This window comes from Astyanax mexicanus, chromosome 20 (assembly GCF_023375975.1).
Source record: "Astyanax mexicanus isolate ESR-SI-001 chromosome 20, AstMex3_surface, whole genome shotgun sequence".
Classification (NCBI taxonomy): Eukaryota; Metazoa; Chordata; class Actinopteri; order Characiformes; family Acestrorhamphidae; genus Astyanax; species Astyanax mexicanus.
Genome location: NC_064427.1, coordinates 24,788,176 through 24,804,116, shown reverse-complemented (window position 1 = coordinate 24,804,116; position 15,941 = coordinate 24,788,176). Strand labels below are relative to the sequence as shown.

Below are 15,941 nucleotides of genomic sequence, written 5' to 3'. Positions count from 1 at the left end.
GTTTTTTCATCACAGTTTTCATGCATCTTGGTATGTTCTCCTCCACCAGTCTTACACACTGCTTTTAGATAACTTTATGCCACTCCTGGTGCAACAATTCAAGCAGTTCAGCTTGGTTTGATGGCTTGTGATCAGCCATCTTCCTATTGATTATATTCCAGAGGTTTTACATTTGGTAAAATCAAGGAAAAACATAATTGTTAAGTGGTCTCTAATTTTTTTCCAGAGCTGTATATATAAACTTCAAAAAAGGCTGGTCAATATGGTAATTATGATATAAATAGACACTAGAATTTATATTTCTACTAGTAGAAAATAAGTTTTTTTGTGGTAAAAATGTAATCATTCATGAAAAAGAGTGACTTTTCATTTTTTTATTATAGATTCTAGTCAGTCTGGTAATGTGATTACATTCAGGATGGCTTATTAGATCTGTAGATCTCTTTTCAGATCTTATTACTAGTAAAAATTCCATATGTGATATATGAAATGACAGAAATTCGAAGAAGTTTTTACCAGTAAACATTGAGTTAGGACTTGTATCGGTGTTTATATCATTGATAACTCTCACTGTTGGCCCATAGCTCTCAGTTTGCTGTGTCCTAAAGCGTTTTTCTGCTGCTCTTGGCTTCAGCCCAGTGTACACGCCTCAGCTGTATCACAGCGGAGAGGACTGGACCTCCTCACTGCCCTGGGTGGAGGGCCGGATTTCAAAATAACAGCTTCTTTTGACACTATTTCAGCTAAAGACGTGCACACTTATTCCGCTCTTCAGTCCTTCAGTGCAAAGGGTCAGCTCAGAGAAAAAATATATATAATGTGGGCAGGTTTGCTTTGCTAGCTTTGCTTTTTTCCTCCTGAATCATGATTTTTCTGATGTGGTCGCTGGCTAATCATAGGAACTTGATCTCAGAGAGGTCATGCTCTGAGCTGGAATGGCTCTGACTTCAAATTGAGCAATACATCCTACTTTCTAGCATGGTATTGTTCTCTGAGTGGGAGTAATATTATTATGATACTTGAAGTATCATATTATGATATTTTGTTTTTCTATAGTTTGAAGAGCTTAACTTTGGGCAGTTTTGTGAGGCGTATCTTAAAATATGTCCTTTTTGTCTATGTGAACTCCAAGTAAAACCTTAGAAAAAGGAAATATTGCTATAGTTATTGAGTACAAGTCTTGAAGTATCATGATTTTTTTTTTTAGAAACTTAACTAGTTCAATTCCGAAACTGAATTTTTTTTAGTTCCAAGTAGTTTTTGTAGGAAGTAGATAGATGTCATGAGGATGTGAACATGTCAACTTTGAACATATCAACTGGCATTGCTTATAGTGCTAATAATGCTAAAATTAAGCAATAATACTCAAAAGGAAGTGCGTGTAGTATTGGCCGGCGGCCTCATGCCTACAACCGTAGCACTGTAGTGCCAATATTTCTTGTTATAGCAGAAATCTTGAGTATATTATTGCGATTATACCTTAGTTCCATTATCACTGTTTATTGAAAGATTTTGAATTAAAGAGGGTGATAAAATACAATCTGTTTGGTTATAAAAACAAGCTCTGATGGTAGCTGCACTGTTTGGCTTGTAAGCGCTGCATCGCTGCTAGGTTACCTGTATGTGGTAGAGTAATACATGGAGAGCTTTGGTTACAGTGCATTACTGGCTGATAATGACACTCATAGAATGCCTCTTAGCCAATCACATTGCAGTGTGGGAACAAACTGTGGTATAATAATGCTTATTGACTCCAGCAGTGACAACCTGGTGCGTAATGTCACTTAACTTACCCCTACCATGTGTCACAATTTCTTGATGAATGGACTAATAGAAGTTCTCTAAAATGACCTGAAAGTTGCTATTTTGGAGATACATTTGTTTCACAGAACAGCGCCAATGAAAAATGGGAAATATTTTCAGTGGATTCGTCCAAAGCACTGCTCTGGACATCTAGTATTGTGCTTTATTGTGGTGGGAGATATGCCAGTAACATAATATCATGATATTTACACAATAATTGTCAGCATATTTTATTTTTTTAAGTGGAGCCCAGGCGCAAAAATACAAATTCTCATGCAATACTGCTTTAGGTACCTTTGACTTTTCGCCTTTTTCGCCTTGATTGGAGACTCTGGTCTTTGGTGCTCTGCTTTAACAAGTGGGTGTGGGCGCGAGAGAAAGAGTGAGTTTTAATTTAGATAGAGTAAATGAGCACATCTTTGTAGGAGTGTGGTGATTTCAGTTTTGCTTTCATGTTCCAGACAAGTGTGTGTGAGTGTGTGTGTGGTTTCAGTTGACTGAAATTACAAGCCAGATTCCATAAACTTTGTCTTCTTTGGAATTGCTCTGCCTTACTTTCCCGACTATCACTTGACGTAATACGAGCGAAAGTAAAGTAGCGCAATTCCAAAGAAGACAAATGGGAGCATGCTTCAACTGACACAACACCCAAGTCTTTAGCCTACAGGCACAGTTAATTTAAAGCCTGCAATACACTGTAATAAACAAACACCAGTCAGGGTTGAGGTGCTGGGGGCCAATGACAAGGCTTGTCTTATTGGTCCGTATCAATATATTGTGCCTTTTGTGTCTGCAGCATAGTTGTTTACATGTTATACTGTTTTTGAACAGTTCAAAAGTTTGCAACACTTAAGTAAGTCATCTTTAGCAAATATTATTTTCTTGCTAAAATTGTCCACCCTCTCATGCATCTTGACAGTAGGGGCTGCAACTAATGATTCATTTGATGGTCTATTCTGGCAGTTATTTTTCTGATTAGTCGATTAGTCATGGATTATTCCTGCCATGGCCACCATCGCTGTTTGTTGTGGGTATGGCTATTGTTTCTAGCTTTCTCTGTCACTTTAAAACTATAATAACAGCTGAACATGGGATTTAAACACCTTCTTAAATGTTGAGAACATTGCCTTTTGAATGTGGAAAGTGCTGATAATCAGGAAGGAAATCGTTTGTTTTCGGGCACATTTAGAGATGCAGGCCAGTTCTTTGTGTAGTGCTGCATATTAACAATTAGTCGGTTTATTGTTATAATCGCTATTGTCAACTATATTGACTAATTGTTTCAGCCCTATATAACTGTGGACAAATGTATGCAAGTGAAAATATAAGCTGGTTAAGCTGGAAAATATGATTTCTGTGTTGTCATTGTTTTATAAATACAGCTATGGAAAAAAAACAACGGACCCCTTAATAATGATAAGTTTCTTTGATTTTACCAAATTGAAATCCTCTGGAATATAATCAAAAGTAAGATGTATGATCACAAGCCATCACACCAAGCTGAACTGATTAAAGAAGCAGCATAAAGTTTCTTCAAAAGCAGTGTGTAAGACTGGTGGAGGAGAACATGCCAAGATGCATGAAAACTGTGATTAAAAACCAGGGTTTTTCCACCAAATATTAATTTCTGAACTCTTAAAGCTTTATGAATATGAACTTGTTTTCTTTGCAATATTTAAGGTCTGAAAGCTTTGCATCTTTTTTGTTATTTGTCTAAAATATTTTTTTATTTGGAATTTGAGAGAAATGTTGTAGTAGAAAACTGAAGTGATCTTAATTTAATTTTTCCAGAGCGGTATTTTAAATATAATTTTGAGGGCTAAAAGGCCCGATATAATGATAAGGAACCATATTTAGTATGTAGTGGGCTCAACTTGGCCAGTGAGGTGGTCTGTAGCTTGCCAGGCAAGGCAGGAAAAGAAACACACACACACACACTCTCTCACACACTCTCTCACACTTGCATAGATGGCTCTTTGTGAACTCCCAGGTCAGGTATGGGTCCTGCCCTTCCTGCACAGTGTTATTGCTGCTGAATAGAAACATCAAGCTCTGAAATGTGTTCAGTGCCCTTCAATTAAAGGAGTGGTGCTTTTCTCTATAACTGTGTCCCGATGGGCCTGGCCGTGGCAGCCTCGACCCGCCACACTCACAGTGGCCTGTTCCATTGTGTGGTATCACTGAGTCCCACCCGTCCCACCCAAACACAGTGTGGTGGCTTTGCCAGACGGATATAAATAAACTGGACTCTATTGTGATGTTTATAGCTGGATTTGGGATTGGTGTTTTTTTTTTTTTTAGATCTGTGTGTGAAATGTGTGGGAAGCGGCTGGCGTCACGATACACTATGGGTTGTGAATTTCACATGTTGGGTTTTTTTTTATGCCATAAGAATATTTTAATATCAGACATACCAATGTATGATGAACTGGCTCCTTGTCCAGGGGGCATTCCTGCTTTATTTCAAATGAATGGCTCTGGTTCCACTGTGACCCTGAACAGGAATAAGCAGATAAGAAGATTGATGGATTGATGATTACCAGATAAACCATTCTTTGATGAACTGGTGGTTTGGTGGTTTTGGCATTCCTGCTTTGCGTTTACTGATTTCAAGTTTGCTCTGTACCAACTATAACCCTGACCAGGAATGAGCAGATTGGAAAATGATGGATGGTTGATGGATAAGACCAGGCATTATTTCTGCTTTGGGCCTAATGTTTCTTGATTGGTTGTTGAACCAATCAGGGTTTTGAAGTTTTGAGGCCAAAAAAGCTCAATATTTTAATAATGACCCATATTTATACGCAGTTGGCTCAAATTGGCCAGTAAGATGTGACCCAAACAGGAGTAAGCAGATAAGAAGACGGATGGATTGATGATTTAATAATATATACAATCCTTTCATGGACTGGTGGTTTGTAAAGTTTGCATTCCTGTTTTGTTCCTACTGATTCCAGGTTTGCTGGGCCTAGTGATTCTTGGTTGGTTGTTGAACCAACCAGGCTTTTGAAGGTTAAGGGAGCCAAAAGGCCCAGTATTTTGATAATGACCCATATTTAGTACGCAGTGGCCTCAACTTGGTCAGTAAGGTATGACCCCAACGAAGAATTGAAAACAGTATAAAATTATTAGGCTTCATAATGGACCAAAACAGTAAGCAGAGTTTGGTACAATAAAATAATAAAGGCTCTTCACATTTGTCTCTAAATAGAATTAGCAACATCTTTGTCTTGGCTTGTTTAACAGTTTTGCCACACCACTATATGATATGATATGATAACAGATGGTTACTTACACTCTTGAGAAGAGCTTTTATACCGTTCTGTCTTCTGGATGGTATTTGGGCATGGTGGGTGGCAGCTCCAGATCATCCTGTTCTATTGGCATTGCTTTTATATGGCCATTAAACAAGCTGTGCATGTGAATCTTAATGCCTGTGTCGGTTATAGTTATAGGTGCACTGTAAATTAGCCTAACTCACTCATTAAAGGAATTATATGGACTTTAGTGTATATATAGCACATATACTCAGTCTATACCAATACATTAACCAGTTCTGTGTTAGCTCTTCCTAAGTGTTAGCATTTCCCCAGTGTTTGTGTATTCCTCCTTGATCTGGCCATATGCTAAACCACCTTCACACCTTCAGCCATTCACTTTCAGACTCTGCCTCCCAGGCAGTTGCCGGCAGGTGGTTATCTACTCAAAAGGTCAGCATCAAAGGCCCCACAGACACATGCAAATCACATTAGTTAATGGATGACAGCTTTGCTAATCAGAAAGGCACCTACATGGCATGCTGGTACTGAAGTTTAAATCCCAACAAAGGTAAAAGTACACTTTCATACTATGGCCTGTAAAGATAGTGAAGCATATATTTTAATGAAATTCAGTCTAAATGCAGATTGATTGTAGATGTTCAGTGTAAGCTGTACATTTATTTGTTTTTGAAGTATCGGCGCCTACGTGGGAAAATTCACTGATGGTGGTAAAGGTGTCTGGTGTCTTTAGCTCTTTACAAACAAACCTGCCCACAAAGGCATTTGTTTATACATTTATCTCAGAACTGCTATTCTAATCATAAATGTCCTCAGCAGAGCTACTCAAGTCACATGTAATTGAAATTTAAATAAGAAATTCAGCCAGTCTTTTCAGCCATTAAACAAGCAAAAGCTAAGTTACTAGTGTCAGTCCTGCACAGCTTGTATATTTCAGTATATTCAGTATATATAAGAAAGTATATATAATACTTTTAACGTATATAAGTTATACAAATCTATGCAAGGAAAGTGTAAAAATAAAGTTAAACCTGCCATCATTCTGCTCTCCCTGATGGCTCTCTCCCAAACTCCCTGCTCTGAGGTCTAAGCACTGCTGGGAGAGTGTAGGAGGGGGATATAATTATATATATAGACACAACAGCACCGCACTGCATTTGGGAAATTACTGGAAATTCTAACATACATTGTTTTTTTTAATAGTAAACTAAATGGGCAATAAAAATTTACATGTCACAGTATTTCTAGGCATATTGTTAAATTGGAACAAAAAGGTACAAATAATGACACAATTTAAATTTATGTAACAATAATTATATTATATCACAATTCTATTCAGCATTGCACATACTGCACTAAATCCACTTTACAATGACTTATTCCACTCTTTTTATGTACTAAAATATAGCATACAGTTGGTCAGTGCTGTAGAAATAACAGTGATATCCACCATATGTTCAGAAATGCATATTGTAGTATAATTTATTATAATATTACCCAGCTAGATGACTTCAATAAACAGAAAGCCTACACTGGAATCAATCATCTCTGCGTATGTTTATTAACAGCCTTGTCCTGAAGATTCCACAAGATGAGCTGCATTTAATCTAAAGTGACAGTGCTCGTGATTTATGAAAGACAGCATTTTGTTAAAATTATTGATGTTTTTGATCTTGCTTATAACAAACTGCTGTGTAGTGAAGTAACTTCAGAGAGGCTTTGGTCTGCTATCCACATGTGTGTTTTTTTTCCCGAAACCACGAAAGCGTTTTCCTTGAAGCTTCTCGTTATCACAGTGGGGCTTTTTCTCAGTCATCACCGGAAACCTGGGTGTGAGGGTTTAACTCCAGAACTCTGCACAGCCTCTGATTCAGAGAAGCTGTCTTTCATGTCTACTGGTGTTTCACTTTGGGGTGGAATGGTACGTTTACTCGTACGGAACCATAATGATATTGGGAAACGGGTGGGGGATCACGGTTTGGCGATTCACGATGGTCAACTCATTTATTTCATCTCATACAAGACAATCCTTCTATCTGTTTGCAAGGAGGACACAAACATAATAGAAACTGAATAATATTACTAGCATGTCTCATTAGAAAGGCAAAATATACATAAAATACACTTAAAATGCATTCTCAATTACTTTATAACAACAGATTATACCTTTGTTATAATTGCAAAAGTTGTATGTCTGGCTGCATTTTGTCTTTCCAGTGGAAACAATAAACGGTAACAGAGTGACCAACAAGATACAGACCATATGTAAATACTGTAAGTAAATGGTAGACGTGTCTGTTTTATTGGCAGTTGTACTAATCCCATAGCTCTGTACTGTATTTAAAAAAAATGTTCTGTCTCTGTTTACACTTCAAGCACAGTCTTAATATGACTGGTTATGTTTATGCATAGTTAAATTACAGGATATTTAGGAGAAAAAAACACAAACCATAGTCTTAATATGACTGGTTGTGGTTTGCACTATATAAGACCTAGAAAAGTTTTATTTTTATTTTTTATTCTTATTTCTATATCTTATAGAATCAATGTGTGAGAGAAACCAGTCTGTTAAGTTGGCGTTATATGATTTTGTCAAATAAAACAGTTTTCAAGCCATTTTTCATTTTTTACATTTTCTTTGAAATTTTATTTTCAAATCTCGTCTCGTTCTCGTGAACCCAGTATTGTGTCTCGTCTCGTCTCGTCTTGTGATATTAGTTTCTCGTCACACCCCTAGCGGGATTATATCACAGGCATTGTGATTAGTGGTACCATTCCCATTCAATTTGCAGTCAGCGGCTAGTCTTCTCATTAAGAACACTGCCTTGCTGCCTACACTTCATCTCAATTAGAAGGAAGTGAAGTGATCAAGGTGTAAGACAGAAGGTTAGATTATTAAAAATGTAATATAAATATGACTGGCTGCATTCCTCTCAGAATCCTGCCTAAATCTGCAGCATTTATTTCATTTCAGACTCAGCATAAAGCTGTAAACCATTTGATTGTGGTAACTGTAGTGGTTTATTAGTGTAGTATTGCCATGGTAACTGTGTACTTGGCTTTCATCTGTCTCCCTCCTGCTGTTGGGTGTAGAGAGATTGCCTAATACAATCGTTTTTATCTGTCTTTATTCTTTAACTGCTTTACTGCATTAAACATGCTAACATTTAACCTGTTTACTCTTTGCTGCTTAATGTAAACGCTACAGGCTGCTTTAACTGCCTCAAGGGGGCGCTAAACAGCAAACTACAAACAACAATCTGCACAACTGCCTTTTCAAATGCACTGAAAGTAAAACTGGGCAAGTGGTTAGAAGTTATAAGTGTGTATTATATATATCATAACAGATTACATACACTCATGACCCACATTCAGACTGAAGTACTTGGTACTTGTTGCTTTTGAGAAGAAAGCTGTCATGATCTCACATTATCCAGCAGCGCAGGCTTTTGTACTGTTAGCTTTAAAACAACAAATGCTCTCACAGCCCCTGCTATCAGATTAATATGATCCAGATATGTCCCTTTAATGACATAATTCACCAGTGAAAGTGTTAAAAAGTGTTTGGTTGGAGACTGCTGGGTAGAGAATGGCTTTTTTCCGCTGTTATATTGCTGAGTAAGCGGTCATAACAGGGCAATGGAAAGTGATTGGCTGACTCAGTGGGTCACTGAGCAAGCAGTGCGCTGTACAGTCTCTTAGTGTGCAAGATTTATGGCAGGAAGGAGAAAGAGCTTTTCTGAAACAGCTTTTGGCCAGACAGTCATTTGTATACATTTTTTGGCCTCATTTTTTTGTAATTTGGTTTATTTTTTTCTCCAGTCTTGGATATGCCATGCGCATTCTTACTATCATTACATGTTACAACATTAACTTGTGGTAAATAAATCTGGTGATATGACATAATATACATCTATATCTCTCTCTCTCTCTCTCTCTATATATATATATATATATATATATATATATATATATATATATATATATATATATATACGTATATATATATATATATATATATATATATATATATATATATATATATATATATATATATATATATACGTATATATATATATATATCATTAACTTGTCAAGTATCAGGGGTGTTAAAATGTTCAAACTTCAACTAATATTTTTATATTTATTGGATTTTTTTTTTTTAAGTCCAAAAAGTCTAATGCTAGTTGTATCCAGTATTTATGTATTTATGTAAAATAATAGGTATTGCATTAATGGTTTTAGAATAACAACCATTTTCACATGGTCTCTCCATTCTCCATTTTCTGTCTCAAAAATAATTGAATAAACGAACTAGGAATGTGCTGAAATCAACTTTTTTAGACTATTGTATGTATTTTTTTCCTGCTTTTTAAAGAAAAAACTAAATAAATATAAAAAATATTAGTTGAAGTTTGAACATTTTAACATCCCTGATACTTAACAAGTTAATGATGGCAGGTTAAAGGCATTTCATTGCTGTATGTATCTGATTTATGAAGCCTAGAGCATTGTTTTTTTTCTGAGCTGCATTATTTGCAGGTAGTTAAAGGCAGGTGACAGAATGATACTGTGCTGTTAATATTTTTTTTATTTTATATGTGTATGATATTTGTACCATATTCAGATCTTGAGTTAATAAGATCAGAATAGTAGTGTTTCTTTTTTGTGTCTCTGAACATTTTTCTACAATACAATTATAAACATACAGAAATTTCTATTTTTTTATTAGATGCAAATCTTTCTGAAACACATTGTGGGACTGTTTGTGGGACTTCAACATAACATAACACTACCTCCGCCATGTTTGACAGATCATAAGTATCTTCTTAATTATATCTATTAAATATATTGACAGTTTTTTACTCTGTACCAACACCTCTTTGGACAGATGATATATAGAATGGTATATTTTTATTCTAAGAATCCTGTTTAATGATAATAAAAACATTTTAGCTTATCAGAGACCAACTTCCATTTAAATCTTTTGGTGATACTGAGACTTATTTTAGGGGTGCTTAAGCTTCACATGTATTGCAGGAGGCATACGCTTGTTCTGAGCCTCCTAGTGTTTGGAGTGCAAGAAAGTGAACATGTAAACTAGCTGCTATAAATTGGGGAAAACAAAAATAATAAAATTGAGAAAAATGAAAATTAATGTGACGTGCCAACACTTTTGTAAATCCATGAAAGGTTATACCCCTTGAAATTATTGCTTTATTTTAAATCTACTCTGTTGGTGTACATTTACAGAGGCAAATATTGTCATGCTTTCCTGTACTTTAGTAAATCATTGGTATGAATTAAAGTTACAATTTGTGTGTGTGTGTGTGTTTTGTTGCTTGTTTTGCTAGTTCTTTGCTTTTCTCTCAGCCGTATCTGTCAACAGCACAAAAGGGTAAGCACCTTGCGTTCCGTGGGATTAGCCTCCAGGCTAATAAAAAAAAGAATGTTTATCTATGATGTAGCTCAAACAAGCACAAGCATGAAGTGCACGGAGGTGTGAAAACTCTGAATTAACTCTCATGATAGCAGATAGTGAGGCTTTGTGTGGGAAAGATTTTCTCTGCCAGTTCCTCACAGGTTTATCTTGCCATGCTAAATCAGTCCCCTGACCCTGGAACTCACTTCCTTAACTCACAGAAAAGATTCTGATTCTTGTAAACAGACAAGAATCTTGTTCCCTGGAAATGTTTGTATAATGTATGCATTTTATGCGTAGAAAAGATGAAGATTTGGGCTGATTCTTACACATCCTGTAGTTGTCTTGTATTTTATTGGATGTATGGATTTTTTTAAATAATAAAATGAGTGATGATACATTAATAATCATTATTAACCATTTAACTGTTATCAATTAAACACTCACATTTACTCACAATAAAAGTAGCTGCCTTGGTCTTTATCATTTAAACACTAAAATATATCCAAACAAACAACTTTTTAGTCAATGTACACTGTAAGCTCGGATAAGTTGAATTTACTTAAAAAATTTGAGGAAACCGGTTGCCTTAAAAAAGTTAAGTAATGGAAAATGAAGACAGTACGTCAAGTTATTACAACTAAAGAGGAAGTTGATTTAACTTTTTTATTTTTGTTATATTGTAATTGCTAATTTTTGTTTAAGAAATGGGGAATAAAACTTGAGTTAGCATAAATTAAAACATCAAGTTTTTACAACTAAAGGAGAAGTTGATTTATTTCTAAGGTAGCCCAGGGGGAATCACTACACACTGATGGTGAGTGTCAGAAACTGTTGGACACGCCCAGTATGCAAATAGATTGTAGCAGAAGCCAATGGAAAAGAAGCTGCCAATGGCAAAAGACTAAACTCAGTTATTAAAAGTTGGTTCAACTCAAATATCTCAGTTTGAATGTATAATATGTGCCCACAAATGTTCAACTAACTCAAAATAGTTGAGTATTGTTTAGAAATATACAATTTTATGTAAAACAGAGTTAATTCATTTGAGTTCAAACAACGTATGTGTTTACAGTGCACTGTAAACCCATACGTTGTTTGAACTCAAATGAACTCAAATGAGTTTAGTCTGTTTCCATTGGCAGCTTCTTTTCTATTGGCTTCTGTCACAATCTATTTGCATACTGGGTGTGTCCAACAGTTTCTGACTAACACTCACCATCAGTGTTTTATAAGTTGTAAGGTGTTATCTTGTGAGGCCTGATAGTGTAACAAAAGAGTTTGAAACTTTAAACAGCTCCACGTTCTTCATCATTAGCAAGCATGATATTTCGTGTTTCCATGATCTGGCCTTTTATAAACCCTGAAGAGGTGAAGCCTTTTATGTGTTTATATATGTTTTTTTCCTCCCAAAGTGGACTTTACACACTCGTGCAGACTGCCTGACTAGTCACAGTTTCACAAAGCTCTCATTCGAGTGTGACGTTTTTTCGTGACTCATGAAACCATGGTGCCTCGTGTTGTGGTCATGACTCAGGATCTGGAAAAGGGCCTTGATGAATGGATGGAATTTAAAGGACGTTTTTAACTGATGACGATGTTTTAGTAATTTGGCCTCTCGCTGCTTGAAACGAGCCCAGTGTTTATGAGACCAAATGACCAGCGATATATTTATTTTCATGTACTCTGGAGAAATGGTCTTAGTTGCAGATATGAGAGAGATGTTTGCTATAGCTTTATTTTCACCATTTACAGTTCAAGTTTTTTGTGTTTTAAAATTTTTACCTTGTAAATAATCATACTTTTTCTTACTACAACTTTAAAGTGGATAACTAATTTACTAGCTCTCAAACAAGTTTATCGTGGTCTCGTCAGACCACAGTAAATGGTTCCAGTCATCGATGCTTTTGCTGCTTGTCTTCAGCAAACTGTTTGCTGGCTTTCTTGTGCATCTGCTTTAGAAGAGGCTTTCCTGTAGGACATTGCCATGCAGACAGAGTTTATGCAGTATGTGAGCACTACAGGCTGACCTCCCACTTCTTCAAAAGCATTTGCGTGTCTTTTTTTTTGAAAGCCAATCTCTGGATATTAAGCTTAAAACATGAACCTAACTTCTTTGGTCTACCCTGGGAAGGCCTATTCTGAGGATAATCGACCCTGGAAAACTAATGTATCAGGGTAAGAAGTGGCCGAGTTTAAAAGCCCAGCTGGGATGCTGGTGAAATCAAAACTACCTGTTCAAGCTGACCTGCAAGGATATATGCAGTATCATATGTAATTCGGTAACACTTTATATTAACTTTCATTAATTAATTTTTAACAAATGATCACCCCGCCCCCCCAGCCAGCGCTCCAGTACTGTGAGCATATGGAGCTATTGGATAAACCATCTATCGGTCAAAAGTTTGGACACCCCGCACGCCCAGAGCAACCTAGCATCCATATCTGAGCGATGTGTTTGCAAACACCTTTAAATCACATTTATGCAAATACATTGCCTAGTAACCACCCAGGAACACATTAGCAACCACCTAGCAACTACTTAGCAACACCATAGCAACCACTACAGATACCATAGCAACAGCTTAGCAACCACCTAGCAACTGTTTAGCAACATCATAGCAACCACAAGACAGACATCATAGCAACACCCTAGCAACACTTTAGCAACCACCTAGAAACTCCTTAGCAACCACCTAGCATCTCCTTAGCAACCACCTAGCAACTGCTTAGCAACACCATAGCAACCACCATGGATACCATGGCAACACCTTAGCGACCACCTAGCAACACCTTAGCAACCACCACAGACACCATAGCAAGCACCTAGCTTTCCTTCAAGAAATGCACTTTTCTAGTTATAAAGTGTTTCCCGTAATTCTAGTATAAAGCCTATTTAGCTACTCCTACCCCAACATTATATTAGATAGACTACACATGTCTCCCTTCACTAACATGTGACCCCTTTAACTTGATGCTTTAAGCTTTACATTATGTAGTTCTTTAAGCTAATTTTAGACTGGCTCTGGAACTGATTCAGCATTGTCTGTTAGTATTGGCCATATTCAGACGCTGGGTATCTAAATATACAGTAGCTTTACAGTTAAGTTTGCATATATGGGTTAAGCTGGGGTTGCTCTGATGGTTTGTGGAAAATGAGAGGCTAGCCTTGTTTAAGGAGTCCTATACAAACAAGAAGGCCCGCATGCATCTAAGCCAGAGCCTGAGTTTTCCCTAAGCTATTTCAGTCAACTAAAAGGCCTAGTATGATATAGACCAAAACGATTGTGAATCACGTGATTCGACTGTGAACTGAATCGTTCACAGTCCACTGCTCCATGTTCTTCAGTCCTCCCTGAAAAGCTGAATTCCCTCCAGTTTCCTAAGTGCTTTCAGATGTCATCCTTCATTAAGGTAATAAACGAGATGCACATTTGATGTGAAGCTCACTAGCGTGCGCTGCCTCACCAGCACTGTACACAAATGTGAACAATTTATTCATTGTAAAATCTCGTTCTGTTGCTTTTTTTACTGGAGCGGTGCAGAACAATGCCCTCATTGTGTTCTCAGACAGGCAGGGATCAGCGCTGACACGGATCCGGGCTGGTGCTGTGCCTCTTTTCGCTTTGGCGTAACCTGGCTGAGCGAGTGTGCAGCTGTAGTGAGCGCTCGTGTTTGATGTTGGCTGGCATATAACTGCACATAACAGCACATTCAACCTGCTTCCTATTTGTGCTGGTTTTCAGGAAATGTATTTCTGCATTCAGAGGGTTCTTTGAATTCTGTTTTAAGTGCTATTCTTATTCTAGTTTAAGAACCACTATTTTTAGGGTTGTGAAAATGCATATTCATGTTGAATATTTTGAGTTTAGTGTATTTTTGGAATTTAAAAAAGTACTTTAAATGTTTGCCTAGGATACAAATACAAACAAGTTAATTATTATGTGAATAAAAAAACACTTTTGGCATTAGGCACGTAGATATTTTATTTAGTTTTGTTCATTTTTAATTTGGGCAAAATAGATATATTTTTTTATATATATTTTTGAAGAATCTCTAATGCTTATATTATATTTTGCCATATTTTTTCTCATTCCTTTGATAACATCCACTGGCACATCTTTGAAGCCTTATAATCATATAAAACCCTCCAAAAACTTTTTTTATTGTTTTTCACATCTTAAAATCATGTAAATCTGGATTTTGTTTTTGCTGCTAAAAGTTTAATGCTGAAAGCAATCAAATTCTCACAAAAGTGCTTTAAAATTAAGTAGAAAGCCTTCTCTGGGCAGTAGAGACAGTTTATTTTAATAAATAAAATAAATGAAAATAATTAAATAAATAAGCAGCTTTTCTAATACTTTGGTAATATAGTGTATCATTGACTTTTCTAATGAAAAAAATAATTAAAAACCCTTTTATATGAAAGTTTGTTTAAAAATACTAATCTCAATCTGTTATTTTTTTCATATTGTAAATTTGGCAGATGTTGTAACACTATGGAAATATATTATGATTTATGGACCAATAAAAATACTTTAAATTCACATGGAAAAATTAAGGTAGGATGAAGGAGGGTCCCCAAATATTGAGCCATTCACATGCTTCCTTCCATATATAGTTATAGTTCAGTACAGAACCATTGCATTTTCTAAATACCCCACGACCAAACCATTTCCTGGTTGCTGGGTTGCAGTGGTCCTTTATATCGTATCTATTATATACTAATAGACCAATATACATGATTTCATACATTGATTTATACACACTGCAGTTAATCTGACTGGTATTCACAGAGAGCCGCTGCTGACCGTCACTAATTAATAGCATTTGCAAAGCATGCCTAGTGTCTAGCACCATTCAAGAAGGCTAGCTGTAAATAAGCTGGTGAAGTTTGAATTAGCACCCTTCATGTCCTGCACAGCAAAGATAACTAAAGTGTCTTTAGACCTCGAGCCTTTATTTACGGTCATGCAAGTTTCACAGTAGAAGTTGCAGCCTGCTCGATAAGACCACAAGGCTACAGTGTTATCGAGCTGACACTGGAGGCCCTGCTGGAATTTCCTTCAGCGTCTCCTTATCCATTGTGGATGGGTGCAGCGATAATGCCGAAGTCGTGTTGTTTTTTTTCCAGAGCGAGAGCAGAAGTCTGCCGGGTGGTCTCGTCAGATCGACGGGGGGAAACACATGCTCTTTCTCCTAGCGCACTTTTCAATGGGAGAAGGAAGTTCACAGACGTCTGTGCACAGACCACTTTTTGTTCGGTGCCTTCAGCCCAATGAGATCAGAGGCCTGAGGCTATATGATAAAACACATGCGCACAATGCCAGGATCTGTCTCGCTGCCACCGCTAACGATAGGTTTGGGACCAAACACAAAAGGCGCGGAAAGGTCTTTTACTTTCGCTTGACTTTCGAGTTGGTAACAGCTGATAAGAG

The 15,941-nt window shown here is 36.7% G+C and overlaps 2 protein-coding genes across 2 annotated transcripts in view; both read left to right on the top strand.

Annotated features, from left to right (window-relative positions):
• LOC103045667 (ephrin type-A receptor 5) overlaps positions 1–15,941 on the top strand; it is a 382,833-nt gene that overhangs the window by 240,480 nt on the left and 126,412 nt on the right. The gene's annotated exons all lie outside the window — the stretch shown is intronic.
• lpar1 (lysophosphatidic acid receptor 1) overlaps positions 1–15,941 on the top strand; it is a 31,971-nt gene that overhangs the window by 1,222 nt on the left and 14,808 nt on the right. The gene's annotated exons all lie outside the window — the stretch shown is intronic.